A 14,435-nucleotide genomic window follows, 5' to 3' on the forward strand; every position below is an offset into this window, starting at 1 on the left:
CTTGCCTTTGTCAATCTTTTTAGGAACCCATACTACTTGGTGAGGTATGTCGGCATATCTTCCTTGATCACGATGATGATTTTCAATGTACTTCGGTTCCCATACTCTGTTAGTTGCACCCTTGAGTTGGCTTCATCTTTGGTACCCAGATTAATATTTGTCCTTGTAGTATCCTTAGGTTTTTAAGGACCCTTATGTGGTCACCCAACCTTGTGTGGCTCGATCACCCTTCAGTTTGTGGGTTCTCCATTTATTTGGGATCCATATCAACTAGTCAATTGTCATCTATTGTAGGCTCAAAATATCAGCTTTTGGGATCCATTCCTACTTTGGCATTTTGACTTTGGTTTCTGGAGACTTCTTTGCTTTCTCCTCTATTTCTCCCTTTGATACCTTTATGTCTTCTTCTATTTCCCCCTCCCTTGCCTTCTTCTCTCCTTCCCCCTTTTCTACCTTTCCATCTTCCTCTATTTTCCCTTCTTCCCCTTTTTTGTTTGCTTTTCTCTTCTTCTTCCTGAACTTCTACTTTTCTCTTCTACTTTCTCTTACTTTCTGCTTGTTTCTTGTCAATGTTGCTTCCTTTCTATCTTCCTCTATTTTCCCTTCTTCCTCTCTTTAGTTTGCTTTTCTCTTCTTCTTTCCTAGCCTTCTACTTTCTCTTACTTTCTACTTGTTTCTTGTCAGTGTTGCTTCCTTCTATGTCACTTTTTATGGTACTCTCTCTCTCTCTCTCTCTCTCTCTCTCTCTCTCTCTCTCTCTCTCTCTCTGTGCACAAGACGGCCACCCAAAATGCTAAAGAAGCACCACTGGAGGCCTTTGCCTGGGATGCCCAAAAATGCCACCAAAGCCTAGAGTCACCATCGCATTGCCCGATCAAAGCCGAATTCTATTGGCACCATATGTCAAGTGCCACCATTGTGGAGCCCCACTAACACATTGTAAATCCACTTTGCTTGGTGCTATAAGAGTGGCCCACTCTTACATGCATGGCCTTGCAGTCCCTGGGGCATGCAACCATGTAGGCCACACAGCCTTACATGGCCATGTACTTTTTAAATTGTTATTTTTTTCAAAATTGGGAAATAAAGTAAGGGATTTTTTATTTTAAAAAATAGGTTGGGAGGTTTTAATATAAATCTAAATTAAAAAATACATTAGGTGGTTGGTTTATTTTTAAAGGGGCATTATTCTTTTATAAAAATGGAGGAGCTTAAAAAAGGGGGGTTTAACTTAAGAAAAGGGGTGAATTTTTTTTTTTTAAGGGGAGAAAGGGAGGGGGTGTCGCCATGAGGTGATAGCTCAAGTGTGGTGAAGGTCTTAGTCTAGGACCAGGAGATCTTGGGGGTTCAAAACCCCACTAGGAGGTGCTTCCTTCTATGGACAGTTAAGCACCTATGGGTGTTAAGTGTCTATGGAAAGTTAAGCACATACGAGCAGTGAAAACCAATAACTACAAGAGGATTTTAGGCCTAAGGGGGGGAGGGGGGTTTACCAACTTGAAAAAAGGAATAGGAAGAGGGTTTATTTCAAAAAGGGTTGGGGGCTACTAACTCAAAAAAGGGACTAGGGGTTTTTTTTAATGAGGTGGGGGGATATTTTGAAAAGGGAGAGGGTGTGCATGTGTGTGTGTGTGTGTGTGTTTGATGTTGAATGACGTTGAATGGTCTTTGTTCCTCCGGAGGAAATAAGAAAAGCTAGTTAATGAATGAAGAGGTTAGTGGTTTATTGGGAATTTTTAACAGGGTGGGGGTGGGGTTTTTTGTTGCAAATGATTGCATTTTTACATTTATGTGAGTCTCCCTTTTTTGGGGGGGCTCAATTTGTTTTTGGCAATCATCGGCACGGTTACATGTGATTTTTGTTGGTTTGAACACTGAGATATGTTAATAATGGGAGAGAAGAGAGAGAAGGATCCGAAGGAACTTAGACTTAATCATCAGAACGAGATGGTGATTCTCAGTTCCTCACATTCATCCTTTGAAGTAATTAGCTTGTGATGATATCCCTTTGATTGGTAGGATTCTTGTCAAATGTTATTGAGTAGGACACCTAATCCTGTCTTCTCCTGCCCATGTGCTTCTTATGTTTTTATGTATATTTAAGTGCTCTTAGAAGTAGATTTTCATGAAGTACAAGAATTGAATTATATAGACTCTTATTGAATTGCTATGTGTTGAAGTAGCCACTTGTTGGTGGAGGATTGAAAGAATTACGTCGGCTTGCGAGGCTAATATAGAGATCTTCACTAGGGATTGAAAATCATTGAGTTGTGAAGATTGTGTCGTTGTTTGGAGAGGTTTGTAATTTAAAGAAAAATTTCAGGCGATGGGTTATACCATTGACCAGGCTTTCGCCCACCATGGCCCCCCCATCTAGAGATGTACCTGGAAGTTGTCGATGGTGACGCTTTGGTGCAAATGTTCTCCAGTGCATGAGTATGGATATGTACTCATGGAGCAGTTGCTACATTAATTTAGCCAAAAGAATAGTAAGCAATAAGCTTAACAAATATATAGTGGCTATTGCGTGATATGGCTTAATCCGTGATGGGGCTTAAATCGTGAAAGTGCAGGTTCTTAAGCCGTGAGATAGAACTCCGCGAATTGTAATTCCATGAGATGGAATGCCGTGAATTTGCAGGTTTTGACCTCGAGGTTTTTTTTAATAATTTTTATTGGTCATCTAGGTCATAATCTGCAAGCAACAGCTTCTTGTGCGCTGATTTCTCACTTCCAGAGGGGTGACAAGAGCATTGTTACTTTATTCTTGATGTGCTCCTAAGTCTCCGTATTTGTTCTTGAATTTGTTGCTGAAATGATGTCGAGGCAATAGGGAAGATTGCTGATTGTTTACTTGAATAGACAAGCTCTTGTGTTGGTGCTAAATGTACGAGAGTGGTTGAGTGATTTGCTTGTTGTTGCTTGGGCCTCCATTCTTGTCGAACTTTAGGTAAAGTTGTTGGGGTTAAAGTCGGCGACGGTGAGGTTTTCTTCACATTGTTCGATTTTGGCAACCATATGATGGAATTACCATCATAATATCCTTGTTGTTGAAGTACATGCACATGCACCCATCTTTGACGAACACTATAATTTGGTGGCCGATGTGCTTGGTGTTAAGGCTTTTTTCTTTGTGCAAGCTTAGGGGACTTTGTTATGCATTTGGGGACCCAAGATTTGGTATTTATTTGGTAGTACCCTTGTGCTTGGCAGTGTTTTTGGTACCCACACTTGTTGCATTGGTGGAGTTCTTTGAGGAACTTGCATAGGCTTTTGTGGACGGTGTTGTGGATTACTCTTCTTCTTCCTTGGCTTTCGAGTGCTATGTTGAGGAAGAGGTTTTGACTGTTGAGACACCCAAATGTGATTGGCACCTTCATAGCATCCTTGAGCTATAAGTAGCTGCTTCTCTACCTACATTTTGATACTATTAAGATATCATGATTATGGGAGTCTTGGTGGAGTTTTCTTTAGGGTTGATGTGGAAGGTTTGGGGTCCTCCTTGACTTTGGCTGGTGTTGAGGCTGCAGGTTTAAGACTCATGGGCATTGTTGATGATGATGAGCTTAGAGTCTCTTGTGGAGTGGCTGTCAATGGTGACGAGGCAAAGCTGTGCTTGAGCTGTGGTGATTTCATTTGAAATTTTCAATCCCACCAAAATCCTAGGGATCTTTTCAGTAAGATATGTTGGAAGTTCTGGCTCCTGCAAGGTTTCTTCCTCCCCGTAAAATAGCGATTGTACACTGCCTACAGGAGTGTTTAAGGGTGATTGTTTGCATGGATTCATCTAGTGAAGACAACGATTCATCTATCCAAGTTCCACCAAGGACGACATCATACTCAAGGGAATCTAGGGTAACATGATGTAAATTCCATATGGCCACCCATCGATTGTTTGAGTAGTGTATCTAAAGTAATCTGAAACTTCGATGTTTTGTTCATTAGTTCCTTTTGCAAGACTATTGCTTGTAGGGATGAGTTCAGGTTGTCCCAATGACACCCAAGTGTCTATTCTCACGATGTTATGACTTGCTCGAGGGCTAATCAATGCCTATTTGCGCTTAACATCATTATCTAAAGGGAAATCCAACCATACCATGATAGAATCTTCCAAAGGAACCATGGGTGTTTTGGTTATTGTTTCAGCTTCAGATCCTATGTCCATTTCATATTCCCATTCACTTTCATTCTATGTTTGGGTCTCAACTTTTTCAAGAGTATCCAATGCGTACACTGGCACACTTGGCCCTTTGACAATTCTTAAGGAGGTATGTTTGGAAACTTGTGAATCCTCACAGTCCTGTTTTATGGAGTTTGTTATGTCCTTGTATAACTCAGGAGAGCCATTAAAGGTGCAAGTGTTGATGTGATGCTGGCTTTGTCCATGAGAGAAGAGCATTCCACCGAATGAGATTTTGAGAGACTGTTTTAATCTTGTAAGGGAATTATCAAATTCCTCACGTGCTTTCTCAAGCCTATATTTCGTACAGTCTGTTTTAAATGACTCTTCTATAGAGAGTATGTCTTCCTCTTGAAAGGGGAAGCGGTACTCCTCTAGGCTTTATATCTTGTTGCTATTTTAGGTTTGGCATTATGAGGCTCAATCACAACCGGTGACCTTGTAAGACATCCAACCAAGCTAAGCATGCTCTTTTGAGCTTGCTTTTTACGTTCTGCATATGTCATGTGATTATCATTATCCATTTGGGGTGGTTGGGTGGGTTCTAGTTTCTTGATTGGTCTATGTGGTACACTGAGCGAAGAGTAAGAACTTGTTTCATCCTCACTTAGTGACGTACTAGAACTTGTTTCATTTCCTGACTTTCTTTGGATTGTCAGTTTTTCCATTATGTTTACCCATGCGACGAGATCAAATTTTCTTTTGGGTTTTTGTATCCTGTGTCATACGTATGGGTGTTGAGGTTTGTGTGGTGGTCTTTGAGGTGGATGCTTCTACATCATGTATAGGTTTTGCCTCTTTTGTGTTTATGACCCCTTTTGGGTTTATGTCCTCTAAAGACTCCTTTTCCCTGTCTTTTAATTCGACCTTGGTTTCGACAGTTTGTTGTCTTCTGTTTTTCTTGGTTTTAGAAGATTTTGTTTTCTCTTTTGGGTTCTGTTTTGAAGAATGTTCTTCTACCCATGTTGAGGTATTGTCTTTTGCGTTCTTTTTTTTACTATTTCTCGTGCCTTGGCTTGTAACCGTGTAAGCACATTTAAGGGCACTATGGACAATTGCCCGTTTTGTACACTTAAGATGTTAAGAGTTGTATTTTGTGAGACAAGTTGCATTGAAGCAACTCGTCTTGGGCAATCTTGGAACATGTGATCAATGCCACATCGTTCACACATGGGTCGCGCAAGGTGTCACTGACTATGGGCATGGAAGTATTCCAAACTGTGCAATTTGCCACCTTATGAGGTCCACGATAATAGAAACACTAAAGTGTTCGATTAACTGCTTCTTGAGCAGTTTCTACCCCTTGGTGGACTGTTTTTGTTTGGTGCATGGGAGATGGAGGCTTTGAGTCCATTGTGGATGAAGCGGGACACTTTTTAGTATCATGGTCAAAGGTTTTACAATATATGCAGTATAGAAGAAGAGGTGCCTTGTATGCACAACAATGAGGATTGGGATGATCGTAGTGATTGCACTCAACACAAGGCAATTCGTTTCTCACTTTTAGAGGCATTAAGGATGTCTGGTTTTGAAGGTTTTCATCCTCTCATAGAGATGTTTACTGTGTAAGATTTTAAGCAAGGCTGCATAAAATTTTGGGAATGCCAATTCCGAGATTGATCTTTCTTTTGCCATTACTTCACTTGGTTTAGATGAGGAACACCTCGTAGCATGATCATATTCTAGCATGTTGTCATCTAAACGTATTGCTTCTTTACAACATTGATCGAATGTTTTCGGATTGGTTATAATGATCAAGTTGTGTAAGTTGTTATTCTTCAAGCCCATCATGAAACATCTCCTCAATTGAATATCGTTTAATTTATCCCATGACTCATAGCGTGAGTCTAAGAGTTTTATCCTTAGGATAAAATCTCTAATGGATTCATTTGGTTGACGTTCAATTGAATAAAGTTTTGTCACTGCACTCCATCGATCACCTTGTCTGGAAAAGCCATGTATAAAGGCTGATTTCAAGGTTTTGAAGTTGGTCTTGATCGTCGGCATCAATGCAATGAACCATTGACTAGCTTTTCCCTCTAAGCATAAGTTCAACGCATGTACCTTAGTGGGGTAGTTAAGATTTCCAAAGGCTTCACATCTCTGTTCAAACATTTGAATGAATTGAACAGGGTCTGTTGTTCCATCATATTTGCCCATAATTTTAAAAATTTGAATGGCCGTATTTTTGTACAAATCACTGAGGCCATATGTGAGTGCTCTTGTTGGAAAAGACTCGCTGAGTCCTTGGGTCACTCCCCTTCCATACCAAGTCAGTATGTCCAGGGTGTGGGCATCCAGGAAAGGGTTGGTACTTATAGGATTTGCGGGAATGTTAGGTAAGGGACCAAAGCCTGGTGGGATGGAAGTGATAGGGGGTGTAAAACCCGATGACACGCTTGTTATAGGCATGGCCAATGGCATGGGGAGGTGAATTTGCAGCATAGATCTTAATAGCTCGAAGATGTCAGCCATTGGGTTCTGTCCTTGTGTGATCCTTGGCACTCCCTCTATCATGGCCATGTCAGAGTGCTTAAATGAGCAATCACAGTTTTTTTAAAGTTTTTTTTTTGCTTTTTATACTTTCCCATAGCCCGTTTACAGCCTCAAGAGGCTTGGCGTACTCTTCGTTGGATCAAACGGGTGTCCGTTTGCCCTAATTAGCTTAGGCGCTATACGCACGTCCGTTTGCCCTAATTAGCTTAGGCGCTATACGCACGTGAACAACCTGAGATATTTTTTTGGAAAAAGCATATGCTAGGAACTTCCCAGATGGAAGAGGAGATCATAAAACCTATTTTCCATCACTGTCTCAAGATATAAAAAAATTCTGAGAATTTTTTTCCTATTTCGCAACACGTTTTTGAGGGTGTTCTAAAAGGAATTTTAAAAAACTCTATATGAGGGAGTTATAGTATTTTTGGAGTACTACAACTTTGTTTCCCTGAGTCATCCATGATTTTGTCGTTTAGACCCTCAAAACGTAGCTCGAATATGGCTCATCATTTTTATGCTATTTTTTACGATTTTTCGTGGTTTTTGGGTTGTTTTTTGCCGCGATTTTCGGGTCGAATTTTGAGGCTGCTGGTCGGAGGCCAAAATGGTTGATTTTGACTTTGGACGACCAATCCAAAGTCGAAGAGGTCAATGTCAGCTTTCCAACCAGCCCTAGAGCGCCTTCATCAGATATACGGTTTAAGCGATACGGGCCTCCAAACAAGGGTGTTTTTTAGAGCCTTTTTTGGGACCGACGGACCCCTTTTCATGTCGACGGACTTTAGGAGTTTTATAAATTTTGGTTTTTTTTTGGCGCGTGAAACCTAGTTCCGTGAAAGTGTAGAAAATGATTCACACCGTGAACCGGACTCCACGGAATATTAAATTTGATATTTTTTTTATTTTTTATTTTTTCACATGAAATCTAGTTCCGTGAAAGTGCAGAAAATGGTTCACGTCGTGAACCAGACTCCACGGAATATTAAATTCGATTTTTTTCACGTGAAATCTAGTTTTGTGAAAGTGTAGAAAATAATTCACACCGTGAACCGAACTCCATGGAATATTAAATTCGTTTTTTTTTTGCGTGAACTCTAGTTCCGTGAAAGTGCATAAAATGGTTCACGCCGTGAACCGGACCCCATGGAATATTAAATTTGATTTTTTCTCACGTGAAATCTAGTTCCATGAAAGTGCAGAAAATGGTTCACGCCGTGAACTGGACTCCCACAAATATTAAATTTGATAAATTTTTTTTGCGTGAACTCTAGTTCCGTGAAAGTGCAGAAAATGGTTCACGCCGTGCACCGAATCCCATGGAATATTAAACTCGATTTTTTAAATTTTTTTCACATGAAATCTAGTTCCGTGAAAGTGCTGAAAATGGTTCACGCTGTGATCCGGACTCCATGGAATATTAAATTTGAATTTTTTTTCACGTGAAATCTAGTTCCGTGAAAGTGCATAAAATGGTTCACACCGTGAACCGAACTCCACGGAATATTAAATTCGATTTTTTTTGGAGTCTAGTGGGAAATATGGATTTCTATTTTTTGGGAGAATATTTTTGAATTTAAAATGAAAGGGATATGAACATTTTCCCAAAAAGGTAAGTGGGAATCAAAAAAGTCAACCTTTTAATGACACCCCTTACACCCTTCATAAATGACCCCCAAAATGGATAATTTTGACAACTCATGAGCATCTACTCATTGAATGCTCATTAGCCTTAATGAGTTATGTAAAAAAAAGTGATTAAGGATTAATCCTTTCACTAATCTTTCCTTCTTTTATACTAATCAAGGACTCTAATTAACCATTAATCTCTAATCTTTCGTTCTTTTATACTAATCAAGGACTCTAATTAACCATTAATCTCTAATTCACACAATTGAGCACATCATTAGATAGAGCAAGGAAATGCTAATCTTTGTGCTCAATTAATCTAATTAATTAAGCACATCATTGGATAAAGCAAGGAAATGCTAATCTTTGTGCATCAACAATTGTGTAAATTAATCTAAATTAGGAGATTAATTAGACTCTTAATTATAGTCTTCTCTTTTAAGTCAAATTTAAGCAGAGAGTTAAATTTCTCCAATTAATGAAAAAATTGATGTGATTAGGTATTTTGATGCATCTAGATATTCTCAAAACACTCAAAAACCCCAATTTTGATTACTCATATGATCAATTTAGACCCCAATTAACTAATTTTTTGACCTCTTGAACAAGATTAATCACCCTTAATGACAAAAACCAGTCCATTAAGAGAAATTAGTCAAATTCAAGGGTTTTTTTTATGGTTTTAAGAAATTTTTTGAAAGATTAAGCTACTCTTAATGCTTGCTAACACTCTAATCCGAACAATTTCAACAAAAAACACACAATTAAACTAAAATTAATGATCTTAGATCTATGTTTAAACTAAAGAGAGCTAACATTCACTAAGAATTGCATTCCCTTACATTGTTTGATGCAATGGATCCAAACTAAGCCTAATACAAACTATGTGCACACTCTAAGAACATGAAAAACCACAAAAACAATAACAAATTAATCTAAAAATTAAGCAAAAAGCATTCTTTTCAAAAACAAAAAAGAGAGCTATTCTACACCAAATCTCACACAAATCACCATCAAATCCATATCTTTTTCATGGAAAACCATTAATCAAGATAATGGGCAATGGGTTATGCGTAGATTAGAGTACGATGGAAAAAGCCAAGGGTAATAGTGCCAAAAATGTTATGGCTCACCCTAACCCTCCTTGAAACACATCCAAAAAGAGATTACCTAGTGAACCACAACTATCGTGAGGATCTTTCCAATGGCCGAGCTTGTAACCCTTGAGGTCTCCAAGCTTTACAACTCTTGAGAAGTAATTCCACCGCGTCTCCCACAAGCGTTGTCACATCGCCGCATTGCACTACGGGTCCTCGTCCCTTCTCTCACCTCGCGTCACTCACACACACTCACTAGCATGCATTAGGGAGAGAGATTAGCAAGAGCAAGACTCAATTGCACAATGGGAGAGTCTGTTGTATTATGAGAGAAATTCACTTATATACTTGGCCATAAGTGTTCACACTCACTTAAACTATGGCCCGCCGGGCACTTTAGGCTCATAAGAGGCCTAATGCTATTACAATGACTACTCACTCTCATAACATATCCATGAAGTACATCACTTAGGACGTTATCCTATCTTGCTACCACTCGCCTCAAAGCGGGGATCGCCATAAATACTCCATCACACCATTACGGACACCCGTCCAAGTTGTGGCTTTGGACACTATTGGTTCATATCTTGAATGTATGTTCCTTTGGTGTATCTACTGTGACTCCTTGATGTAAGATAATAGCGGGAGCTCTTGTTAATCCTAGAATTGGATTAACATAAACTTGATTGAACTTCTCTAAGTACTAAATGGTATCTCTAATTCATCAAATTTAATCATCATCCTTGCCCAATTCTAAGCCTTTAGGTGCTATGTTTGTGGCAGCCCCCCTTCCCATTTCAAATAGCATGTCTTCTACATATTCTTATGGTAGTGGAACATAAAGAAATGTTTGCACAAAACCCTTTTTCTCTAAGTTTAGAGTTTCATGCCATTGTGGAGGGGTGTGGATGGGCTATGTAGTCTCCAATGGCATTTAAACTACCCATGCCTAGCTTTAAGGCTCTAGGCTTGCAGCAATAAAAACTGAAGCTTATATGCTTGCAGTTTCTAATGGCACTTGTCCTACCCATGCCGGGATTTGAGGCTTGTATGCTTGTAGCATTATGTGATTTCCCTTGTGAAACCCTTGGGATTGAGGTAGTCCCTGTAATTAGATATTTACCTTTCCCCCCATTCCTTGTTGCTCATCTAAATGGAGAGGAACTAGAACTTGGTTTTGTGCTGAAGAAGCTTCCATAATAGGCTCCTTGAGAAGGAGGGACCCTTGCTTACTCTATGTGTGCTTTTTTGCTACCTAGTTTGCGGATTTTTGCCTACCCTTGATGTCTTAGTGCAAAAGAAACATGTCCCAGTTAGGAACATTGTGGCATCCAACGGTGACATCTTTTGTGGATTGCCAACCCCTGATGGTACTACAAAAGAGACATGTCCTGATTGTCATAATCATGGTTATTAGGTTGCTTGTAGTTTGGGAAAAACTTAACTTATGATCGGAGCTAAAAGTTTAAAACATTATGACATCCACCTATGACATGCTTTGTAGATTACCCACCTACAAAAGAGACATGTCTCGATTATCGTAATCATGGTTGTTGGGTTTCTTGTAGTTTGGGAAAAAAACAACTCAGGATCGATGCCAAAATTTCAAAACATTGCGACATCCACCGGTTACATGGTTTGAGCAATTTTTGTGGGAGCAAACCTTGACCTTGAGGTTCCTGGTCCAACTCCCACTCCTTCACTGGAGCTTCCAAAGATAGGGAGGTTTAATACCCTTTCATAAAGTTTATAATGCTATTCACTAAGCTTGATATGACTCAAAGGACCGTTGGAAACTCCCATTTTTAGGGGATTCGTAGCTCCTTTGCTCACATCTACATTTACTTTGCTCATACTATCCCAAAGCTTAAGGTAGATTTAAAGGAGCCTTGCCTTCTTAAAATAGAGAAGCACTTTGTGAAGTGGTGGTTTTTTGTTGGGAGTGAAGCCTAGTTTTATACACTACAGTCAACTACATTATCTTTTTCAACAATTGTTCTAAGTTCACACATCAAAGGGTTTCTCTCTAGTGAATACTCTGTCTCCTTGATTCCTAAAGGAGGTTTGAACATGTGTGCTCTACCCAAGTTACAAAAAATAAATGTGTGTTTTTTTTTATATGAGTTTCTTTGATTTTTCTATCTTCTTTTTGTGTAGACTCACGTCATGTTTGTAGGCTCCCTTTATGGGCTCATGCCTATGTGCTCACCCACGTGGACTCATGTATGTTGTCTCTCACATCCATTAGCTCACGAATCATGTTTGTGGGATCCCTTCATGGGCTCCTGCCTATGTGCTCACCCATGTGGACTCATGTATGTTGTCTCTCACATCTATTGGCTCACGAATCATGCTCTATGAGCTCACACCTTTCTGGGCTCATGTCTATGGACTCGTGCTTTTTTTGTATGAAATAGGCTCACATATGTCTGGTGAATGAGGCTCGCCAGGCTCATATCATCATGCCTAGTAGGCTCATGTTTGTGGGCTCCTCATACCTATTGTGGTACACATCTTGTGGACTCATGGCTCACGTCCAGTTAGGCTCATGGTTTTCATTCTTATGAAATAGACTCATATCTATATAAATAGGCCTACTTGGTCACGGATCCTAAGTAGAGTGCTACATGGGGCTTTGAGGCCAAACAAGGTTGGTGAGCACTTATTGGGTAATAATTATACTTAATTGTGACAAGGTTAGTGAACAAGAATTATACTAATACACTAATAATTACTAGTATAAAAATTTTCCTTGGAATTTATTGCTAGAAAATGCATGAAAATATCTCTAACTCAGATCAACATTAAATCAAATATAAGCTCTGATATGAATGCAAAAAAGGTGGTAAATGCACTCAACCAGAGTACTATCGTTAACATTCATAATGGAGTACACACATAGCTTCTCAAAATTGAATCAAATCCAACTCTGATACAAATGCAAAAAAAGGGGGTAGATGCACTCAACTGGAGTACCACAGTTTGCATTCATAATGGAGTACACACATAGCTCCTCAAAAGAGAGGGCTCACCTTGGAAGGTTTCTCTAGGAAAGAAGATGACCAAATTGGTATTATGTCAATAAGATGTCAAAAGATCCAAAAGCTATCCCAAAAGTGACTTACATAGTCACTTACTCCTAGGACTACTCACACTTGGGCTACCTATATAAAGCCAAGTCCTATGTCCCAAATCATGTGCCTAGGCCCTCATCCCACAAGTGCATGTGTAATACATCCAAGCACATAATTCCAGCGTTACAAATTTTCCTTGATGTTATGCTCATGTAGAATTTTATTGACTATCCATGGTAGGTAGGTTTACATGTGTGCACAAAACCCTAGGCATCCTAACCTGATGAGGATCCCCATAGACCACCTACTATTGGTGGTTATAATCAATTAGGAACAAACACACCTACTATTGGTGGTTATAATCAATTAGGAACAAACACACCTACTATTGGTGGTTATAATCAACTAGGAACAAACACACACCTCCAATAAATAATACATGTTAAATGATAAGGGTAAGTTAAGAAATACCTTAGATCTCCATGTGGTGTGGATTAGAGTGAGAGAATCAAATTTTTGTTCATGAATTTCATATTTTTTAATGCTTTGTTGAAATTGGTAGCTTAGACCATGTGAAATCAAACAAAATTCATTAAAAAACAAACACCTTAAACTAGGATTAGGACCCCTAATCACCCCTATCAACTCAAAAAACCAAGCCAAACTATCCTTGGATTGGGAGGAGACGCCAGCCCCCCCACATTCCCAAAAAAAGATTTGAGTTTACGTAAGTCTGGCATGAGTCTGGAGACATGAGTCGTGAGCTTGGAGACATAAGACGTGAGCCTAGAGGCAAGAGGGAACAAACATGAACCTATAGACGTGAGTCTGGAGGGAGCTTGGAGACATGAGCCATGAGAGGCATGAGGCACGAGTTAACAAACATGAGCCTACATACGTGAGTTTGGAGGGAGGTGAACTTGATATTGTACCTGCCAATTAAAATTGCCTTGGCTTGTAAGGACACACCTAATATTGTACCTGCCAATTAAAACTGCCTTGGCTTGTAGGACTTACCTACTCATGTCCCCTATAAGTTTTTCCTTTCATATATAACCTTCCTTGATTTGAGTATGGATTTGATGATTAGGGTTTTCTCAAGAAATTAGGGTTTGTATCATAAATTTTCACAAGAAAAATGGCTATTTCTTACTTTCCATGTTCTCCTCTACCCATACATGTGATTTGCTTGGGATTTAGGGTTTTCCCTCTTCTTACCAAAAATTAGGGTTTCCATGAATCTTTCTAAAAAATTGGGCCCATAATCTAATTCTCATAGCTTTCCTCTTTCCATACATATTGAGGTTTCAAGATTTGGTCAACAATATGGGGAGTTTCACTAATGCAAACATTCATGGCAAGATTGTTCATTGATTGGAATTCATCCATGCATTTTCTTGATCAATCTTCATGTCTCGCATTAGCTTTCTATGGTTTGGAAGAATTTGCATGAGCTTTACTCCATGAATAAGCTTTCCTGTAAGGTTTGGGGAAAGAAATGAGGGAAGCATGTAATCTTGAATGAAGATTGAAGTAAAGGGATACTCGAGCAAGCACCATTGGAAGATTATCAAACCATTAAACCAAGCTAACTTCATCATCAACATTAACTCTTGTTTTGGAATGGAATGTATGGATATCCAATTATAAGTGTGGGGATTGAAAGTGGTTTAATTCTCATCATACTATAGTATTCACCTATTTCTTATACAAGTGTTGAAACTAGATATGTGGTGAGGGTACCTTGTTAAAAAGGATAAGAGGCCAAGGAGAGTGTTCTCCTGAATCCATTTATCCATGAGTGCCTTGGAGGAAAGGTGGATGGATGGAGGATTAGATACATGAGTGTGAAGACATGGCCTCAACCCTTGCCATCGACGGCGGACTCTAAACTTTGGTAAGGGGTGAGAAGGTTTGGCTAGGAGATCGGCAAGCAAGATTACTTCTTTGACATATTATTCT

This window comes from Cibotium barometz, chromosome 24 (genome assembly GCF_041138505.1).
Source record: "Cibotium barometz isolate CiBa-2024 chromosome 24, ASM4113850v1, whole genome shotgun sequence".
In the NCBI taxonomy this organism is placed as follows: domain Eukaryota; kingdom Viridiplantae; phylum Streptophyta; class Polypodiopsida; order Cyatheales; family Cibotiaceae; genus Cibotium; species Cibotium barometz.